This window comes from Pinus tabuliformis, chromosome 2_2 (assembly GCF_031772625.1).
Source record: "Pinus tabuliformis cultivar Carrire ecotype Pingquan chromosome 2_2, CPIR1, whole genome shotgun sequence".
In the NCBI taxonomy this organism is placed as follows: Eukaryota; Viridiplantae; Streptophyta; class Pinopsida; order Pinales; family Pinaceae; genus Pinus; species Pinus tabuliformis.
In genome coordinates, this window is record NC_142300.1 from 94,774,389 (window position 1) to 94,781,640 (window position 7,252).

The 7,252-nt window shown below is 38.4% G+C and overlaps 1 pseudogene; it reads right to left on the reverse strand.

The window, feature by feature from the left end:
• Positions 1–4,676: 4,676 nt before the first annotated feature.
• Positions 4,677–6,391, reverse strand: LOC149191575 (conserved oligomeric Golgi complex subunit 4 pseudogene; annotated as a pseudogene).
• Between the last annotated feature and the right edge of the window lie 861 nt (positions 6,392–7,252).

Below are 7,252 nucleotides of genomic sequence, written 5' to 3' on the forward strand. Positions count from 1 at the left end.
GGGTGAATGAATACCATGGGTAGATGTCACAATACCATATGAAAATACCATGGGTGAATGAATACCATGGGTTGATGTCCCTTACAATACCATGGGTAAATTCCATGGGTGGAGGAATAACATGGGTGGATGAATACCATGGGTTTATGCCATTTTCTATTCAGATCAGCAGTTCACAGAGGCGCAATGCCTTTCTTAGAAACACAACATAGTTCACGGAAGTGTAACGCCTAGGAAGTTTTGCCAATTTGAGCTAGAAAAACCATGTTTTTTCACTTAAGAAGGAAAGAGCTCAATAATCAAAGGAGGTAAAGATGCAAATGAAATATGTTTGGGACCTTTTGTCTTTTATAGACATAGTATGATCCTCTTTTGAGTGAAAATTTGCCCCACATACCTTTCTCAAACATGACTTTCGCTCCTTTTTGAACTTGATCACCTTGGAGATTTGTAAACTGAACTTATTTTTACCTTTTTGAAAAGTGAACCTTCTTTCTTTTGGACCCTTGATACCATGGTCATGAAGTACTCATGAAATTACATAAAACTTTAATGAGAAGAGTTTCTTATCACAACTTATCCTATGTCGGATTTTTATCCATGAAATGCAAACGTGGGTGACCTTGAAACCCTAATGACCTAACTAAGACCTTAGACTGAGTGAAATCCTAATGGTGATGACTAACATCATCATGATATTCTTTTTATGATGATAAACTCCTCTGAGTGATGTAAGTGACCAACATGTAAGATTTTTGAGAGAATAGAGATAATCCTAGACAAACTAACCAGTGACCAAATTTTGTTCTTAAAACCTAGTCACGTGATAAAAATTGAACTTGAGACCCCTTATAAAACTTGGTAAAATCATATTTGATCACTGGTGACAAGAAAAAATCACTGACACTAACAGTTTGGAAAGAGAAAACTCCCCCAAACTATGGTACTTTCTCATCAACCTTTGAATTTCCCTCTTCCAATCCTTAGGCTATTGTTGCTCACTATTCAATACTTACTCCTAAGGCCTTCACATACCCTCCTTCCCCTACAACCCCTATGGTCTTAACCCCAGTCCCTTAAGAAAAATTGAATCTCCATCCACTAGTCCAGATGGCTCTCCCAGGATTTCTTCTCAATAAATATGCACCTCTTGATCTACCCCAGCCTCTGAGTGCAATGTCCCAAGACTACCTAAATCATCTACCTAGGTTCAATGGGGAAGATGATAACACTGCAGAAATCCAGATTGAAACCTTCAGTGCTTTTGCTGAGAACATAAACATGGAACAATTGGATGTGATTATGAGACTGTTTGTACAATACCTCGATGGAGAGGCTAGAAAATGATTCAAATCCCTGCCTAATGCCTCGATCCCTACATGGGAGCAACTCAAAAACTCTTTCACCCAAAAATGGGGAGAAAAGAGGAAGCATGAGTACCTCCTCACTGAGTTCAATACAATAAGGAAAAATTTGAAGGAGGATACTACATAATTTATCAAAAGATTTAATAAGCAGTGTAATAGCCTACCAGCTAACATAAAGCCTCCCCCAGCTGTAGCTCGTGTGGTTTTTTTGGGACCATTTGAATATGATGTTGGTTTTACCCTAATAGGAAGGAAATCTAACACTCTGTAAGAACTCTAGATTGATGCTTTCGATGTGGAAGTAAATTTGGCCTCGACAAGGAAGTCGAGAGAAAAGCAAGAACCTGCCAAACCCAAAAGAGGAAAAGAAGAGGCATCCTCCTCTGGTCGAGTTATGGAATCATCAGACCTAAAGTGGGATGGTCTAGATAAACTCATTGAGATCTTATCACAAAAGGTTTGGAAGCTCAAAATCGAGAACAAGAACCTCTATAGGCAGAATTCTCAAGTCAACAACCAAGGCTATAACTAGCAATATAGAAGGCCTCCACTACAACTGATTCCAAGGGAAAGAAAGGAGCAACTGGATCAGATTCGTCACCCCTTATACTTGGAAGATAGTCTCAATGAACAGTTGTTGGATACTCAAGAAATGCAAGGAAATATATATGTTGGTTTTTCTGAAGAGGAACATGAAAATATGGTCCACCAGGAGGCTAGTCATCACAGAGAAGCAATAACAGAGGAAGAAGATATTGATTATTATTGCAGACAATTTGCAGATTTCATGCAAACATAACCACAATGTAAATATAATATAAGATATTCGAGAATAGGAATATAGAAATAGAACACCAAGGGTAATCTTCTCCCCAAGTGGTTCCTCCAACCCCAGACAAAGGTAAGGGTAAGCTACATATTGACCCACCCAAGATTGGAGTCTCTACAAATAAAGAGAGAAATGGTCCTAAGGGACACACAAAAAAAGAGGCACTTTCTTCGTTAACAACTTCCAGCAGGAAGGGAGAAGGAACAAAGCATGGAGATGTTGAAAGGGCCCAACATAGGTTCAATCTCTAGAAGGATTTGGAAAAGGTAAAAAAGCTTGTTCCTATGACTGAGCTTTTAAAGTAGCCTCAATGCAAAGCTCAAGTCTCCAAATTCATGCATCCAACTTGCTCAGCACCATCCCATGATACTTTGAACCTTCAGGAGGAGATGCTAATGGTTGTTTTTGGGACACATGTGGAAGAATTGGATCCCTCTACTGCACTGTTTTATGTGACTCTCGTGATCCATGACCTTTTGCTGCATAACTGCATGTTGGATTGAGGAGCTTCACACAACCTCATGTCATTATAAGTAATGGAATGGGTGGGTTTGGAGATTACCAGACCATACAAATACTTATAATCATTTGACTCCAAGAGATTCAAGTTCTTAGGCATCATAAAGGATCTGGTGGTAAACTTGGCTTAGATCCTAGTAAAGAGTGTGGTCATGGATATAGTGGTGGAAGACATACCTCCTCACTTTGGAATGCCCTTATTTAGATCTTGGGGTTGCAAGGTGGGTAGCTCTATCAAGATAGATCTTACTTATGCCACCATTCCCATTTTTGAAGGTGAGCAAAGAAGGTTGTATAAAGTGTTAGCAATTAGAATGAACCTCAAGGCTGAGAAAAGTCAACTTTGAGGTAACCATAGACCAAGCTTTAGGTCTGGCATCTAACCTTGCCAGATTAGAGAGGGCTCTCTCTTTGCCAACAAGATGTGGCTGCAATAAATGAAATTTTAGGCTAGCTATGGAGTGTTGGGATTTGTTTGCAAGGTTTTTGGGTCGAAAACAACAAGAGAAGGACCACTTGGCTATGAAGTCGATGCCAGTTTCTACCGCAAACTTGGGGCAAATTAAGTGCCATGTTCAACCAGATAAAGATTGTGATTGTGAGAATAATAGGGGAGAAAGCCCACTTCCCTGTAGGCATTAACCAAGGGATGGATCTATATCAGAAACTTTAGACGAAAGAGGATCATGAGGTTGCTCAATAGAGCACCTAACCAAGGATGAATTTTGCAAAGACAACCATTACATCTAACAACAAAATCATCATGAAAGGAGCATCATCACAGATGAATTCCTAACATATCTCTTAGATAATGTTGAAACAAGGCATAAAAACAAAATATATAAGTGCATTATAGGAAAAACATACTAAACATCAACACCATGATGAATCCCGGGTCTAAAGGGTAGAAAACTACTTTATTAAAATGATATTCAGGAAAACTTTACACAGTGCCAAACAACCTCTCTGCTGCCAAAATCAAACCTCTATATTTTAAAAATAATCCTATATATACTAAATTACAAATCTATTTTTATTTCCTCAACAGAGGAAATAAAAAATAAAATAAAAAATACAATTAATAACAAAATCCTATCATAGAACAATATTAAAACTAAATAATATTCAATAAAACTCTCGTGAACTATGGAAAATAGAGTTATTTTGAAAAATAAAATTAGTGAAGGTTTTCCAAGTGGATTAAGATTACTATATCTGCTCCTTCAAGTGTGGAACCATATTCCTCAAAATCTTCCTTTGACTGCCACCTTGCACCTACTTGCATGAATTTTGGAGTTGTTTGATCAGCCTATTGTTCTTGTCCCTTTTCAGATGCTCTCTGACTGCCATTCATACCCAGAATTCTGTTGAGCTATTAATTTGTGCCACAATAGCTATAATTTCATCACTATAAATTTCATACTTCAGCCATTCACTTTAAATTCTACTCTCAGTGTACTATGGATAAAATTTTTTACGGGTTAATCGCTTCAAGACTGTTGGGCATGGAATTCTGAACATCTTTTTCTATTGAAGTTTGGCAGAAAGTAGATATTGTAGGCACCCCACTTGTTTTGCACCTCGGGCAAAGCCAAGTATTTTCAATTGTACACTCCAGGTTAAATTCAACACAGATGGCATGATACCAGAGATCGCATGAGTCACATGCAATATAAGTATCAAGGGATGAAGAATCTTCCTCTTTTGTGGTAACTCCAACTCGTACCCTGCAGCCATCTCCATCCAAACAAATGATTTCTTCTTCATCAATATAATATGATGGAATAGAAAGTGCATTTTTCTTCCCATAGACATACCAATTTTGATCCCTCTCTCTTCCTCCAACAACACAAGAATTGTTTTGTTTCTTACTGCCACCAATTGTGTCATAGACAGGGAGATAGGTAATGATCTCAAATTGAGCTTTACAAAGAGGACAAAGATTGGTAATGATTGCCTAGTTATCTATGCATGTAAAACAAAACCTTTTCATTCTGATCTATGGATATTGTCTCTGCCAGCTCTGACAAGCATGACTTAATTTTTTCTCTATCAACTAGTGCAGAAAACACCTCTTTGTAGCACTCCTCAATTTCGTGTTTGAGATTTATAACATACTCACTACTAACATCTAAATTATTTAAAGCAGTTGCAATTTCAGTCCCTGTTTTCGACACCTTGACACCCCCTAAAAAAAAGGTTTCCACCCAAGTTTGGTTCTCTTATCTTCCTCTGCAAAGCCTCCTGGAATTCATTGTTTAACAAATTAATAACACCATTAAGAACTGCAAGTACAGACTGGACATTAGAAGTAGACATAGCCCTTCTACAACAAATTTGAAGTACATAAAATACATATCCACCATTGCAGTAGTAAGCCCATCAGAAATAAATTTGTCAACCATTATGGCCTTTTTCACATTCTCCACCATGAATAATTCTTCAAGGATGACATAAAATCCTATCAACTCTTGAACCACACTACTAAACGCACCACTTCTGAATGCATTGCTAGCACGTGGACTAAGTTGGGCATCCACAGATCCTACCTCCCTCATCTTTTTCATCATAAATTGAGTGTAATCCTCACTTAACTAGGTTAATGACAACATTTCTTTCAAGTATATTTCAATTTCTCTTGGATCTGGCCTTTCTAGCACCCCTACAACTGATATCAAATTCTTATTCTACAAATTAATCTCTGATGCTAATCTTTCTAGTTTCATATAATCCATGTACTTCTCTAGAAGCACGGTGCCTCTCGAATCACATAGACTATTCCATATTCACCACAAAGGCTCTGGAGAATCTCATCATTCCCCTCAATTGCCAAGACAATATCCTTGAACAAGTTCATCAAATAGCCTACAAAGGCAGCCTGAGTTTGCAACTCTACTTGCCCCATGGACTACTCTACTATATCAATTAACCCTTCAAACTCCAATCTAGACCTTAAAGCAATATCTTTTCTCAATTATGAAACATACACCTATAACCCTTCTTCCTCGAGACCCAAAGGAGGAAAAAGCTTGATAAATATTAGAACAGTAGAATGATCCCGCTCTTAAATTGCATTGGAGAGCTTCTTCCTGATTACACTCTCGAGCTTTTCTTTCGATTCAAGAAGTTGGTTTCTCTGCTCTATTGCAGTCTCTCTACCTCCCTCAGAACCTGTGACAATGGAGTCACTATACTTTGCATCAAGCTGCAAGAATGTCTCTATGTATTTGGTAGCATACTCGTAATCCTCAGATTCAAGGGCTTGTTTAGCACCATCTATGCAATTCCCCCTCTCCACAATGGCATCAATTCTTGTTAAAGTGGACTGAACGCGAGACTGGGCAAGATCTAGCTCTCTCACCTTGCCACTCACATGATCTGCAAGGTCATAGGTTGAGCTTACACTTAAGAGCATCTGATCTGAATCAACCTTCACAATCTCCAACACTTCAGAAGATTTATGGAGATCACTTAACTTCTTCTCCAGCTCATGGCACTGTGACAACAACGCTTCCAACTCTTCATCGATGCCTCTCTGATGAGAAATGCATTCATGCAGCAACTGGGTCATAGAACCTACATCTGTTAGGTTCTTGATCTGCTCTATCATGTCTTTGCTTCCAAAGCTAATTGATGGAACCCCTCCTTTACCCAGATCATCTTCTGCTAATTCCATCCCCTTCTCTCTATCTATTAGCAAGCTATTGGAATGAAGTACTAATGATGTTTGGTACCTTCACGAAGACCTCCTCCTAGTCTTCTGGTAAATGATCCATATCCATGTATAAGAGGTTTCGAAATTCGAGTTAGACCTATCAAACTATAGCATGAGTTGTTCAATGCCCTTGTTCAAACTGTTACATCAATCAACAACATTGCTATACCCACATAAATCCTCAGTCTTTCCAATTGTTGAAGCAACATAAATTAATATGGCAACACAGAGTTTGGGATTGCCTTTCTCACATATAGCCCATAGACATCCAATGTAGGTAGACAGCCCTAACAACTAGCTTGCACTTAACCAATCACAGGTATATGATGAATAGTAAATGAAGCTTTTCTCCTTTTTCCTGCAACTAACTTTTTGATTTTAGCGTTTCAGCAGAAAAGGAGGAAGCTGCTGCTCATCATTGAAATTCCAGAAAAATTGCACTGCTAACAACTTCGGCACGAATAAAATTTCCATAAGTAAGGATGACAACAAATAATGAATGAACATCTATAAATCTTCAAGTAATTCCTCTCTAGAACCATGAGACCAGCAGCTGTAAACTTTTCGCCAGCAATATCCCTGTCAACAATGTACCGTGCTCTCTACACAGGATATCTCTTTCAATCAAAGCAGAGAAACAAGCTCGCCATTTGTTGAGATGAAGACTAGTAGCATAGTAATAGGCCTTCAAATGCTATGTTCTCTCCTTATCCCTCACAATCCAGCCACAAGACCAGCCATTGACATCTCCTAGCTTCTTTTGGATCATTCAATACCTGAACTGCTACATGGGAGATCTTTGAGTTAATCATTCCTTCGGTC